Raw genomic sequence first — 15,263 nt, 5'->3', positions numbered from 1 at the left:
CTCCCGGGTTCCCACTTACTTGAAGACGCGCACACAGGGGACACGTGATGTATTTAAGGACGATCTTAAGAAAGACCAGCTCCCCAACAGAACTCATGAGGTCTCACTTAGTCATAGGTCTCTCAGCATGAAAAGGTGAAGTGAAAGTCGCTCAGTTGTGTTCGACTCTTTGCAACCCCAACGATTATATGGTCCATGGAGTTCTCCAGGCCAGAATACTGGAGTGGGTAGCCTTTCCCTTCTCCAGTGAATCTTCGCAACCTAGGAATTGAACTGGGGTCTCCTGTATTGCCGGTGGGTTCTACACCAACTCAGCTGTCAGGGAAGCCCGATAAACATGAAAGTTGTCACCAAAAAACGTTCCTGCTGATGCTTTAAATGGGGATGTGGTTCACATGAACCTGATGTCTTTTCCTTAGAAATTTTGTTATCAGAACTCCAGTGACAAAAATTACCTATTAAACACTTAACTTCTATTGTTGTTCAGCCGCATCCAATTCTCTGCGACCCCGTGGACCGCAGCACGCCCGGCTTCTCACTTAACTTCTACTGTTGCTCAGCCGCATCCAACTCTCTGCGACCCCATGGACCGCAGCACGCCCGGCTTCTCACTTAACTTCTATTGTTGTTCAGCCCGGCTCCCGTCCCTTCACTGCCTCCCGGAGCTCAAACTCATGTCCATCGAGTCGGTGATGCCATCCAACCATCTCATCCTCTGTCGTCCCCTTTTCTTCTTGCCCTCAATCTTTCCCAGCATCAGGGTCTTTCCCAATGAGTCAGCTCTTCACATCAGGTGGCTGAAGTACTGGGTGAATATAATGTAATAATATTATACTCATCTATTTCTATTGCTGTCCAACTCTGTCCAACATCCATCCATCTCTTTCTGCTTTATTGACTATGCCAAAGCCACTGACTGTGTGCATCACAATAAACTGTGGAAAATTCTTCAAGAGATGGGAATACCAGACCACCTGACTTGCCTCTTGAGAAATCTGTATGCAGGTCAGGAAGCAACAGTTAGAACTGGACATGGAACAACAGACTGGTTCCAAATAGGGAAAGGAGTACATCAAGGCTGTATATTGTCACCCTGCTTATTTAACTCATATGCAGAGTACATCATGAGAAACGCTGGCCTGGAAGAAGCACAAGCTGGACTCAAGATTGCCAGGAGAAACATCAATAACCTCAGATATGCAGATGACACCACCTTTATGGCAGGCAGAAAGTGAAGAACTAAAGAGCCTCTTGATGAAAGTGAAAGAGCAGAGTGAAAAAGTTGGCTTAAAGTTCAACATTCAGAAAACTAAGATCATGGCATCTGGTCCCATCACTTCATGGCAAATAGATGGGGAAACAGTGGAAACAGTGTCAGACTTTATTTTGGGGAGCTCCAAAATCACTGCAGATGGTAACTGAAGCCATGAAATTAAAAGATGCTTGTTCCTTGGAAGAAAAGTTATGACCAACCTAGACAGCATATTAAAAAGCAGAGATATTCCTTTGCCAACAAAGGTCCGTCTAGTCAAGGCTATGGTTTTTCCAGTGGTCATGTATGGATGTGAGAGTTGGACCATAAAGAAAGATGAGCACTGAAGAATTGATACTTTTGAACTATGGTGTTGGAGAAGACTCTTGAGAGTCCCTTGGACTGCAAGGAGATCCAATCAGTCCATCCTAAAGGAAATCAGCCCTGAATATTCATTGGAAGGACTGATGTTGAAGCTGAAACTCCAATACTCTGGCTACCTGATGCAAAGAAGTGACTCATTTGTAAAGACACTGATGCTGGGAAAGATTGAAGGCGGGAGGAGAAGGGGACGACAGAGGATGAGATGGTTGGATGGCATCACTGACTTGATGGACGTGAGTTTGGGTAAATTCCGGGAGTTGGTGATGGACATGGAGGCCTGGCGTGCTGCAGTCCATGGGGTCGCAAAGAGTAGGACACGACTGAGCGACTGAACTGATATAATAATAATTTCTATTAGGAGCAATGATATGCAGGTTTTCCTTTTAGATAAAACCACAGGCTCTGAGTCTATAGGGTGTCAAATCCATCTTTATCTGACCATGAGTTCCTAGAGAAAGCTGTTCCTATAAATCACTTGAGATTCAACTCTGAAACAGTAGGTCTTATCAGCAGTTTTCCTCTGGGAAAGGGAGAGCACCACGTTCCCTCCCCCACAGGGCATTGTGGCTGGGTGGGCAGCGTCCTTCAACGGGTCAGACAGGACTGGCTGCTCGGACGCTCTGCTCGGGCTCACGGCAGCTCACGTGGCCAGAGCAGATGCCAAGTCTCCACCAACCTGGTGTCAGGGCAAGCCTTGCCTCAGTTAGTGCGCAGAAGCTGGAGATCCGTGGCACTTCTGGGCAAGACTTTTAAGGTCTGGTGTGCAGCTTCTTCAAACCGGGGGGAGGCGGTCAGCTCCCTCCCTGAGCGGGGGTGCTGTGGGGCAGGCCTGGGACAGACACGGGTCTGGGAGAAACAAGAAACACAGCAGAATCTTGCCTACCCTGCATGATCCGGCTGGTTGACCACAGTGACAGGTTTCAAAAACTTGAAAGGCAAGCAAAGATTTCCCTAAAGAGAAGCGGTATGAACTTTTACCTTCTTAGAACCGTTCTTCAAGGGGTGTGTTTCGATGGCACTAAAAACAGGGCCGTTTCAGTCCTCTTGCCTTTGAAGAGAGTGGGCTCCACTTCTCAGAGCGTGTGGGAGGTTGCCCTCTCACTTCCGGGCCTCACCTCTGGGTGCCGACCTCTGCACCAGCAGTGTGCTGGAAACACTTCGCACGGGTCCTCTGCTGGGATCCGCACACACCTGGGAGGCGGTAAAGTCACAAAGGAGGACAGACAGGAGCCCCACCCTTACGCAGCCAGGAGGCGGTGGAACGAGATCGGACCCCACGCTTACCCGGCCAGGAAGCGATGGAACGATATCGGACCCCACGGTTACGCAGCCAGGAAGCGGTGGAACGAGATCGGACCCCACGCTTACCCGGCCAGGAAGCGGTGGAACGAGATCGGACCCCACGCTTACCCGGCCAGGAAGCGACGGAACGAGATCGGACCCCACGCTTACCCGGCCAGGAAGCGACGGAACGAGATCGGACCCCACGCTTACCCGGCCAGGAAGCGATGGAACGACATCGGACCCCACGCTTACCCGGCCAGGAAGCGATGGAACGAGATCGGACCCCAGGACTCCTGTATGCGCTTAATAAACAGAGTCTTCGCAGCATAAAGCCCTAACTCCAGCCCCACACCCTGTGTCTGGAAGACGCACTGCCCAGAGCTGCTGGCTTCACGGCGGCAAGCCCAGAGACATCCGTTACCATCCACACACGCTGCTCGGGGACACTGAGCCCAGGAAACAGAGGTGAGGAGGAAGACGATGGTTAGTATTGAGACCCTAACCGGGCGCTGCCCGCCGCTTTCCCACTTAGCATTCCCAACCTTTCTGCCAGCGAGGTGCTGCCCTGATTTTACAGATGCACAGACTGAGGCTCGGGGGGAGATTAATCTTGGCCCTAATACATGCCGTGCATATGAGGATTAGATTTCAGCTCAAACGTGCCCTTCAAGCGACCCACACTCTTCCCCTGTGCGACCCTACCAAGAGGTCTCAGAATGGGACTACAGGCAAGGCAAGCCTTTCTGGGGTTGCTGGAAAGATCCAGAGCCTGGCCAGCTGTCCACGAGGAACACGGCGGGGGGAGACTAGGGAGGAGAATCACTGGAGAGAGCTGGAAGGAAGCCGCCTGCTTTGTCTCTCTGCCCAAGGCCAGGCCCAGGCCAGAGCAAAGCTGCTTTGTCTCCTTCTCAGATCTGACTGAAGTCAGAGTGTTCAGGTATTTTTAAGGAGAAATTAGAAATTTAACTGCTTTTCTGGATAAACTGGTGAAGTTTTATTTGCCCAGGTGGCTCAGTGGTAAAGAATCTGCCTGCCAATGTAGGAGATGCAGGTTCCACCCCTGGGTTGGCAAAATCCCCTGGAGGGGGAAATGGCAACCCCCTCCAACAGTCTTGCCTGGAGAATTCCATGGACAGAGGAGCCTCGCGGGCTCTAGTCCAGGGGTCACAGTCGGACATGACTTAGCTACTAAACAACAACTAGTTTTCCCACCAATTCTGTTCTCTGTCTTTCTGAACACAAGGTCACTCAGCTGGAGAATAAACTTTCAAAAATGGGGGCTCAAATTGATTTTTATCATGGTTACTTTTAACTAAGAATCAAGAAATCATTTAGTTTGGACAAAAACTAAGCCCTTGCTCAGAGTTTTAGCATCCATATTCACAGGAGGCGTCCGTCAGTCGTCTCCGTATCCATACATTGTGAGAGCTCCGTCTGGCTCTGGTGTCAGCAAATTGGCCTCATGGGGTGAGTTGGAAAGTGTTCTTGCCTCTTTGCTTTTTTTTAGAAGTTTGTGAAGAATTGTTATTAATTTTAAAACGATGTGGTAGAATTCAGTGGTGAAGCCACCTGACTGGATTTTTCTCTTGGGTACTCTTTTAAATTAATAATTCATTCCCTTCATTTTTTTACAGGTCTATTCAGACTTTCTATTCTTGAGTCAGTCTTGTGAATATTTTTCTAGGAAACTTCCCACTTAATTGAGGTTACCTAATTTGTTGGCATACAGTTGTTCATAATGTTTGCTTACAATCCTTTTTTTCCCTATAAATCAGAAGTAATGTCCTTTCTTGCATTTCTGATCTAATAATTTGAATATTCTCTTTTCCTTGGTCAACCTAGCTAAATTTGTCAATTTGGTTTTTTTTTCAGCACTTCAAGTTGCGTGGAGAAAGCTAGTGGCCACCGAGGTGCCTTTACCCCGGCCTTTATGTTATTGTGCCTCTGTATACATCACACACACTAAAACCCCAACAGACTTTATTTTTTGTTTTTAATCATAAACATTTTAAAACCTCAAAAAGACTAGTCTATTATATTACTTATACAACTGCCTTTTCTGACGTTTCTTTTACTCCTGGTTTTTCATGTTTTCCTCCAGTATCCTGTTATCTTTTTTGTCTGAAAAGCTTCCTTTAGCGAGTGTTTCAGAGCAGGTCTCCTACCAACACGTCTTGTTTGTCCTTTATCTGAGGTGATCTTCCTTTCGCCTTTCTTCCTGAAAGACCCTGTCGCTGTGTGTGGCATCGCTTCTACTGAGATCTGCGCACATTTGAACCTCTGATCTACGACAAGGACTGCATTCTGTGGCTGCTCTCCAGGCTTCTTTCGTGTAGTTCTCAGGAGTTTGATCATCACATGTCTAGAACATGAATTTGGTGTGAGGTGCAGGCTGTCCTGTCTGAAGTTTCCTGAGGTTCCTGAACCTGTAGGTTTCCACGTTTTGCCAGGTTTGGTCAGCTTTTGCCATTCTTTTTTCAAATGTTTTTCTGTGCACTCTTTCTCGTCTCTCTGGTATGCCTGTGATACAGATTGTGGTGACATCCCCAAGTCCCCGACTTTGTTCTTGGTTTTCGGTGTCTTCTCTCTGTCGTTCAAACCAGATAATTTTGTAGGACTGTTTGCAAGTTCAGTGACTGCCTCTGTTATCCTTGTTACACTCCTGAGCCCATTCCGTGAGTATTTTGTTTCCTTTTCTGAAGTTTTCAGTTCTGACTTTCATTTACTTTTCCTTGCTGCTTCTCTTTCTTTGCTGATAATTTCCATCTTTCCACTCAAGAAGCATTATATAGCGGCCACTTTGACGTCTTAGTCTGAACATTAAGATCACTAACTAGTGGATCTACACTTTAGACGTTTTCTATGTTAAAGTTTCCATATCTTTTTTATAAAGGTAAACTTAATTAACAAGAGCACTCCACCTCTGAATCATCTTACTAAGTGGGTTTTTACCTCAAACAACTTTGGCTGAATAAAGGTCGATGGACAAGGACACCTACACTGTGACTGCTATTACATAATTGAACACATGCTTAGCGTATAAATAATTTCTAAAACCACAGAGGCCAAACCACAGTGGAAAATTCAGCTACTCTGGAGAGAAATAGCAAAATTATCTTCTGCAAAGTTTCCTATTCAGGTATGCATTCGAAGGTGGCCTATATTTCTAATGCTTCTTAAAATTCACACAATTAAAGAGCTAGTCTCTATGAAAAAAAAAACTGTACATTTTTGTAAAGAGTTTGCCTCTTTGGCTCTGGATTCAATATCATAGACAGGCTTTAAATATTAATGAGATATTTAAAATATTTACAGGAGTATAGATTTCACTTCTTTTTCAATACACAAACATACACCTCTGAGAATTTTGAAGATTTTTTTCTAATCAACTCATTTTTTGAGAATTACTTAGGATGAGCAGGGGCCATCACTGGTAAAAACAACCTGATACCTTAATACATCCCTCCCTCCCTGCCTTTCGTATTCTAGTAACCTCAGAACTGGAGCAGGGAAAATGTTCTGGAAGCCAGCAGCTTAGGAGACTAACGTGTCCACCCCACAGCAGTCGAGGACATTTCTTCCTGGGAAGCTTCCGTGGCCAGTTGATCCAGAAACGTCAGTCACCAATAGAAAAGAGAACTCTAAGTGGTGGTCACAGCCGACACATGAACCCCAGCTGACCATCCATCCGCTCCCGAGGCCAGAGGCCAGCGGCACAGTGAGCACAGCTCTTGCACCGCAGGGAGCACTGGCCCTACGCGGTCACCGCCCCCCGACGTCCAGCCCTCCCTGCCCTCTCCCTCTCCTCTTCACACCTTCTCCTGACCCGCCTCTCTTTCCACTTTCTCCCTCGTCTCCCCCCCCGCTCCCCTGCTCCCCGCTTACTTGACCATAATGAATCAACTGGATATGTATTTCTCTGTTCTTAGAAAGTTGGCCATTTTACAGACTTTTAAATTTTGCAAAATAATGTTTGTAAATAAGCAGAAACAATGTTTGCTTAAACACTCTATTTCCAAGTTTTCTGCATCCTCCATTTGCTCAGAAAAAAAAAATTTTTTTTAAACGTTCTCTGCTGTTTCTGAGGAGATCCATTGCCAAATATTTTTATAAGCCCATGGCAATTGTTTTTACCTTTTTCAAAGAAATGGAAATAGCGGCAGATAAACACCACCTCCTGCTCCAGTGGTAAGACTTCAAAACGCACATGGGTGAGTGACCTAGTTTGACTGGGTGCTGCTACGGGCGTATCACACAGACGGTGCTGCTTAACACCTAGACACGAACAGAAAAACGTGACTCAGGTTTAGGTGGGTGGGTTTTTTAGGGAGAAGCTTGCTTTTAACACACTGATTTCAGTAATTCTTCTCAGTAACTCTGAGCAAGACTTGCTAGGCAATAGTGTGCGCCCCTGATGTGTCCTCAGAGCATGTTGGCTGATGGCAGAGATGTCCCCTCTGCTTTCTTTACAAAGCGTGGCTTTCCTGTGCCTGGTGGTTACACCTTCTGGGCAGCATGCTGACCCCAACAACGGAGGCGTCCAGGCCAGCAGCTCCCCCACAAGGGAGGTGTTAAGGAAAATTGTTCAAATTTCAGAACTTGATTGTATATTGGGGGGGTGGGATGGGGAAAGCGGCTTTCCACTGCCCCCTCCTCAGCCCACGGATACAGAGTACAACCACATAAAATTACTGAAGCTTCCACTCATGAAAGACATTTCAAAACCGTCACATAGGTCAGAGGGTTGGCATTCATCTCCTGTAGAAACATGTGTCCAGAGGCGTAGGGAGCAAGGGACCAAGCTCCAAAAGTCTCCTCACCACTCAACTCTCTGTTTCAATGCTGCCTCCTGCTCTGAGTCTTTGCAGCACACGCCCCAGACCACCTTCATCACATTTTGGACATTTCACGGGTTCTTAAACAATCACAGACAGCTATACAAGGTTGCTGCCTACACTATATTTAAATTCAAGTGGAGGAATCCAAGTTGTGAGAAATCCCAGTACAGAGCACAGTGTATGATAGCGTCAGCACAGTAGAAACAAGCGCACCCTGAGCCATTCTGCGACCCTGCCCCGGAACAAGCGCCTGGTAACGGAAGGGCTGAAGCAGGACACGCTGCCAACTAACAGAGGCGGGCAGTGGTGCCGTTCACTGCAGAGTCGCCCAGCAGAAGCTCGTAGAGCCGCCTCTAGCAACAGTTCCGGGGACTCTGTCCACTCAGAGGCACAGCTCCCTGTTCATATGCTTTTTCTGAATCCCCACCTCACTTTATGGCCATGGGTGATCCAAAAGACATAAAATGATATAAAGTAAAAGTTATAATAGGTAATTCTTGGATTTGTAACAGGCACAGAGGTAATAACAGTAACAGAACAAAACAAGGGAGGAGGTAATAAAACTATACAGGAGAGCCATCTCAGTGGGAATAATTTAGGACAAACCCAAAAAAGAAGCTTGTAAGGCAAGAAGTACATTGTAAGCCCTAGAGCAACCACTTAAGAAAATAACTTTCAAAAGATACTGATAATGCATGGAAGGTTGTTGAGTAGACCCTAAGAGTAATTCATCACAGGAAGAATTTTCTTTTTATTGTATCTATACGAGAGGATGGATGTTTCCTAAACCTACTGTGGTAATCATTATTCTATGGTACATGACATAAACCATCATGCTGATCACCTGAGACTCACATAGTGACGTGTGTGGAAAAGACACCCACACACACAGCAAGCAAACAAGGAGTTAAATTATTATACTAGGAAAGAATCACTTGACGCAAGAGAAAGAGAAAGAAAGAACAGAAAAACAAAAAGCTCGTGACATATAAAAAACAAACAAGGGCAACTTGTAGCCATAAATCAAATTATATCATAATACTAAATGTGAACGGATTAAATAACTCAAGCAAAAGTTACAGCTTATTTAGATTCAGAGATACAAACAGGCTGAAAGGAAAAGGCATGTCATGCAAACAGCCATAAGAACAAGAAAGTTTACACCTGTATCAGGAAAAATGATTTTAAAACAAACAAAGACAAAGTGCAAGAGACGAAGGGCATTTTATGATGAAAGGGCATCCATTCCGGAAGATGTACAATCACCTCAAGAAGAATTCTGGCTCACAGGCGACTGGACCGAATGAGAGAACGGAAGGAAGAAACGGATAGCTAAACAGTGATAGCTGGAGATTTCAAGACCCTGTTTCCAGTAATGGACAGAAAACCTAAGATCAAGGGAACAGAAAGCCTGAACAGCACCAGTAACCAGCTAGACCTAAAGGACAGCCGTAGAGCAGCAGCAGGACACACCTTCCTAGGGCGCACGAGCCATGCTCCGAACGCGAGCCCAAACCGCAGTGCAGGACGACCCCGCGTCCACCCGAGCGGCTACGTTTAGATGGAGAGATGCTGATGAGCGCTGGAGAGGATGCTGGGAAACCGCTGGCAGGGATGTCAAATGGTGCAGCTACTTGGAAGGCAGTTTAGCAGTTCCTCGAAATACTAAGCATGGGCTTATTATACGACCCAGAAATTCCACTTCCACGTATGTCCTCAGGAGAAAACATACATCCTCACGAAAACTTGCACGTGAATAGTGGGTGAATACTCCTATCAGTATTATTCGTAACAACAACAAGTGGGAACAACTCAAATGTCCATCAACTTACAAACTAACATATCAGACATGGTATATCCATATATCCATACAGCAGAATATTACTTCTCAATAAAAAGAAGGTAGGTAGATGCTACCACACGGATAAACCTTGAGAACATTATGCTAAGTGAAATGAGTCAATCACACACACACAAAATTAACATATTGTTTAATTCCACTTATTAAAAAAAAAGGCCCAGAGTAGGCTAGTCTAGAGAGACAGGAAGTGACTGTCTTGGGGGAAGGTTGGAGGGTGCGTCAAAGGGCAAATGACTGCCAGCGGGTACAAGGTTCTTTTTGGCGGAGATGGAAATGTTTCTGAACTGATTATGGTGGTGGCGGCACAACTCTGTGAGTAGACGGTTGACTTGCATGGTGTGTGAGTATCCTGGTCCCGGGGAAGGGCCAGGACCTGCATTACGGCGTGTTCTGGCCTGAGGTGCACACCCCACCCTTTCTCTGGCCCAAAGTTTGTCTCAGCTGTTCCAGCCCACTGCTTGCCAGCTTCTTCTTGGCTGAGTTATGCCAATGACTGGGCATCAGACTGTAGGCTTCAGAGAAAACATTTTTCTATTTTGCATGGTTAGGGCTCTCTGAACAATTTTTACTGGGACCTTGGACAAAGTGCCTTAGAAGTTAATGCATAGAGATTCACCTTTCTTGTGGTCTGTGCTTATATTTCAAAAGAGTTTGAGACCCAGGAGCCATGAAGATATTCCAGGGGTCTCTCCTCCTGGAGACATTTAATTACATTCCAAAGAACAAGAACCCAGGAGTCTTTCCCCCTTTCTTCCTGAGAATTTATTTATATTGAGGGAATCAAATTCCTTTCCCTCTCTCAGGGGAGAGGTCCACGTTCATAAAGCCTGCAGATCCTTATTTGGGTGGTTTCTCACCTACCACTCCCAAGTGGCAAAAAGGAATTGGAGAATTCTTCAGGTTGTCCCCTAAAGATTCAGAAAAAGAGATGAGGGTTCCTGAGGAGGCAGGAAGCAGTGGCTCGGGAAAAGCGCAGAGAAAAGCGTGTCCTTTGCCACCTGATCACACAGATGATGAGAAAGAACAGAACTTTCTTACTCATCCTTGACTGACGTCTCCTGTGTTTTCTGGTATTCTAGGATGTAAATTTGCAGAAATGTATTTGTTCCAATTAGTTTTGCTGAGTAGGCATTTAATTTAAAAAATGAGGCTTACATTTAGTTATTCAAAAGCAAGCAGTTATGATATTGGAAAGTTTGTAAGATTAATTACAGTTCACACAGTCATTTGGTTTCCTTTACCCATTATTAAGCTTTTTCTTGCTAAAATTATTTCATGCTATTCTAATTATGAATCTGAGGTATTTTAGATTTGCATAGCTCTTTGTACTGTTCCCGTTTTATTGGCATTTGATTACTGGAATGACGCCATATTTTTCCTTTTATTTGCTTTAAAAAAAAAAAAAGCAGGGGTACATTTTTGCACAATTAAAAAGTCGGTGTTAATTAAACTGAACCTATATCTTCTTTTTTTTTTTTTTTTTTGAACCTATATCTTTTTTAAGAAAGGGGGCCAAAGATGCAATGCTGCAAAATTCTGGACGGCTGTCTACCTTCTCCTTAGAAAAATTTAAGGGCAGTTTGCTCCTAAGGGTTTAAAGGGTCAATAAAGCTTCTGAAAACAACAATATATATATATAAAATTCTAGTAGAATCAGGCAGGAAAACTCCACAGACGACTTTAAAGGAAAAATTTTCCTAGAATATACCTTCGATTTAGTGTCATAGGGCTTCCCTGGTGGCTCAGCTGGTAAAGAATCCGCCTGCAATGTGGGAGACCTGGGTTCAACCCCTGAGTTGGGAAGAGCCCCTGGAGAAGGGAATGGATACCCACTCCAGTGTTCCGGTCTAGAGAATCCCACGGACTGTACGGTCCATGGTGTTGCAAAGGGTTGGACATGACTGAGCAACTTGTACTTCACTTCACCTACAATACAGCCCCCCAAAATGGGTTTGGTGATGGCAATTTGGCCCTCACCACACCAATGCAGGAAGAGGAGAGCTAGAATAAAGGAAACCAAGCTGGTAACTGCCCTCAGAAACCGTCAGTCCCTGCCCAGGAAACACACATGCACTTTCAGGACGACACGACAAACATGGGTGTGGAAAGACTGCCGGGCGTGTCCACTCCTGCCCTGGCCCCCTCAGAACCCCGTCTAGGCCACTACACAGGGTTCAACCAAACCTTCAGTGCAAAGTTACCACCTGACCGTCCGCAGCGAGCAGTCCCACTTCTCAGTCTGCACAACCTGCTCTCTGAAGTACACCCCGGTTCTGCTGGTGTATAGAAGCCGTACGTTCTGCACGTCTTGTCTGAAAGGCTGAGGTTCCACTCTGCAACTTTACACAGTCTTACCTGTAAGTGAGGAATGTGCCATTTCCCCCGAGCTGCTGGGTGCAGCACACAGAGAACACTTGTCTCTGACGGAAGGACACAGCAGCGAAAAAAAGTACCTGCCTTACGGAGCTTACGTCTCCTGGGAGAACCCTCTATGAGAACCGAGAAGGTTGTGGTCACAAGCAACTGCCACTATGAATCGCAGTTATTTTAGTAACAGTTCCCAATGCAGATTATTTTTTTAAGAGGCAAGGTAAAAACAAATGAGAACACATCTCATGTTCCTTAAATGTCTCTGATATGTACTGAACAGTCTTGCTGGCAGAGAGACTTTAGGGGAGGGTTCTTTATAATAAAGTTTAATACAAGTTTAATACAACCTGATTTCTGACGAAGGAATAAAGGCAATTCAGTGTAGAAGGGGCAGTTCTTTCTCCAATGGTGCTGAACAACTGAACAGCCATACGTAAACAGGTAAATCTAGCCACAGATCTTACACCTTTCATAAAAATAAGCTCAAAACATATCACAGAGCTACATGTAAATCACAGTATCTCAAATCGTGTAAAGAAAAACAGGAGAAAATCTAGATGAACGTTGAGTTTGGTGATGAGTTTTTAGATATAAAACCAAAAGTACAACCCATACAAATAAAAGAAAAATCTCATAATCTGAACTTAATTCAAATTTAAAACATCTTTTCTGAGAAAGACTCATAGAAGAAAACGGCAAGCCACAAGTGGGAGAAAATATCTGCAAAATACCTGATAAAAGACTTGAACCCGTTAGCGTCCAGTTTGGTCACACAGGGGCCACTTTTTCCAGACTGCGGTGGCCCCTCGTGCTGAGTGCCCAGGGTGGTGACCGGCTGAGTTCTCAGCAGTGTTTCTGGCTCAGCTCCCAACCCCTGCCCCTGCATGCAGAGAAGTGCTTCAGCCCCCCTGCAGTCCAGCAGGTCCCCGTGGGGTCCGGTCAACAGAGATGCTGTGGGAGCTGCAGCGCTGACAGTGGGTGCAGGACAGCTGCCGAGGCACCGAGCTGAGACAGAGGGGCCAGCGGCCTGCAGCCACCGAGGAGCAGACCCACTACTGGGTGCCTGGAAGCCGGGCTGACCTGCCCCACGGGAGACGGCCACCCAGGGCCACGGTGGACTTAACATCAGCGAAAAACCAACCTGCAATGGGTTTAGACACAAGATACTACAGCATCGACTTACTGTCTCATCAAGTTAGGAGGGCTGAGTCAGAGAACACACAAGTGCTCAGCGGATCCGGGTGCAGCACAGAATCAGCTGACACATGATAAGGCGGGGCATTCTCCCCTCAGTTCAGTTCAGTTCAGTCGCTCAGTCGTGTCCGACTCTTTGCGACCCCATGAATCGCAGCACACCAGGCCTCCCTGTCCATCACCAACTCCAAGAGTTCACCCAGACTCACGTCCATCGAGTCAGTGATGCCATCCAGCCATCTCATCCTCTGTCGTCCCCTTCTCCTCCTGCCCCCAATCCCTCCCAGCATCAGAGTCCTTTCCAATGAGTCAACTCTTCACATGAGGTGGCCAAAGTACTGGAGTTTCCGTTTTACCATCAGTCCTTCCAAAGAACACCCAGGACTGATCTCCTTTAGAATGGACTGGTTGGATCTCCTTGCAGTCCACGGGACTCTCAAGAGTCTTCTCCAACATCACAGTTCAAAAGCATCAATTCTTCGGTGCTCAGCTTTCTTCACAGTCCAACTTTCACATCCATACATGACCACTGGAAAAACCATAGCCTTGACTAGACGGACTTTTGTTGGCAAAGTAATGTCTCTGCTTTTCAATATGCTATCTAGGTTGGTCATAACTTTCCTTCCAAGGAGTAAGCGTCTTTTAATTTCATGGCTGCATCACCATCTGCAGCGATTTTGGAGTCCCCAAAATATAAAGTCTGACACTGTTTTCCCATCTATTTGCCATGAAATGATGGGACCAGATGCCATGATCTTAAGTTTTCTGAATGTTGAGCTTTAAGCCAACTTTTTCGCTCTCCACTTCTACTTTCATCAAGAGGCTTTTTAGTTTCTTTTCACTTTCTGCCATAAGGGTGGTGTCATCTGCATATCTGAGGTTATTGATATTTCTCCCAGCAATCTTGATGCCAGCTTGTGTTTCTTCCAGCCCAGCGTTTCTCATGATGTACTCTGCATAGAAGTTAAATAAACAGGGTGACAATATACAGCCTTGATGTACTCCTTTTCCTATTTGGAACCAGTCTGTTGTTCCATGTCCAGTTCTAACTGTTGCTTTCTGACCTGTATACAGGCTTCTTAAGAGGCAGGTCAGGTGGTCTGGTATGCCCATCTCTTCCAGAATTTCCCACAGTTTATTGTGATCCACACAGTCACAGTAAAATAAAGCAGAAATAGATGTTTTTCTGGAACTCTCTTGGTTTTTCAATGATCCAGTGGATGTTGGCAATTTGATCTCTGGTTCTTCTGCCTTTCCTAAAACCAGCTTGAACATTTGGAAGTTCACGGTTCACGTATTGCTGAAGCCTGGCTTGGAGAATTTTGAGCATTACTTTACTAGCGTGTGAGATGAGTGCAATTGTGCGGTAGTTTGAGCATTTTTTTTCCCCTCAAGAGGACCCCAAGTGCAGGTCCGAAAGGAGCGCCTGTGCGGCCACCCGCCACGCTCTCACCTTTGTCCAGTGGGCTGCGGAGCTTACCACCACGAAGTCTGGACGCCGGCCCAGGGCGGAGGGCAGGAGGCCCTGCCGCGGGGGCTCCGCGTGGGAGGGGCCAGGGCCAGGCCCTGGGGGCGGGCGTCTGGGTCGGGGTTGCTGTAGGGGCACCTGGGGCCCCTTCTCTACCTGCCTCCCTAGCTTCCTGCCTGTCTTTTACCCCTCATTCTCCCCCCTGGGTCTTTCTAATAAACTGCATCTCTGTCTAAGTTGAGGAGAGGCTGAGTCTGCAGCTTGTAACCAGGACGCGCGGCATCCGACGACAGAGGCCAAGGCGGCGGCAGACGACAGCAGGCCGCGGGCCTCCGCGCCGCGAAGCCTCTGCAGCAGGCTGGAGCCGGAGAGGCGCTGGGCTCAGCGTTTGAGCGCCGGATGAGCCGGATGAGCGCCGCAGGCCGCACGCCCACCGCCCGCAGGCTGGCGGGGACCCGCAAGGACCCGCAAGGAGACAGGCGGCATCGGACGCGTAGACCCCCGTCACAGGTCCTCAGGACCCGAGGCTCGCGGGGAAACTCGCAGCGCGCCTCAGCTGTCGGAGCTTCCGAATCTGCTCACGTTTCAGACGCCGACGTCCTCTCAATGACC

At 46.7% G+C, this 15,263-nt stretch overlaps 1 long non-coding RNA gene across 1 annotated transcript; it reads left to right on the top strand.

Annotated features, from left to right (window-relative positions):
• Positions 1–2,239: 2,239 nt before the first annotated feature.
• On the top strand, positions 2,240–14,964 carry LOC112448093 (uncharacterized). The gene is made up of 3 exons (XR_003036487.2): positions 2,240–6,059; positions 6,410–9,931; positions 14,889–14,964. It is a non-coding gene; the product is annotated as an uncharacterized lncRNA (long non-coding RNA).
• The last annotated feature ends 299 nt before the right edge of the window (positions 14,965–15,263 follow it).

The sequence above is a fragment of the Bos taurus genome, chromosome 9 (assembly GCF_002263795.3).
Source record: "Bos taurus isolate L1 Dominette 01449 registration number 42190680 breed Hereford chromosome 9, ARS-UCD2.0, whole genome shotgun sequence".
Taxonomy (NCBI): domain Eukaryota; kingdom Metazoa; phylum Chordata; class Mammalia; order Artiodactyla; family Bovidae; genus Bos; species Bos taurus.
The sequence above is the reverse complement of the archived record's forward strand: the minus strand, read 5'-3'. Positions and strand labels throughout refer to the sequence as shown.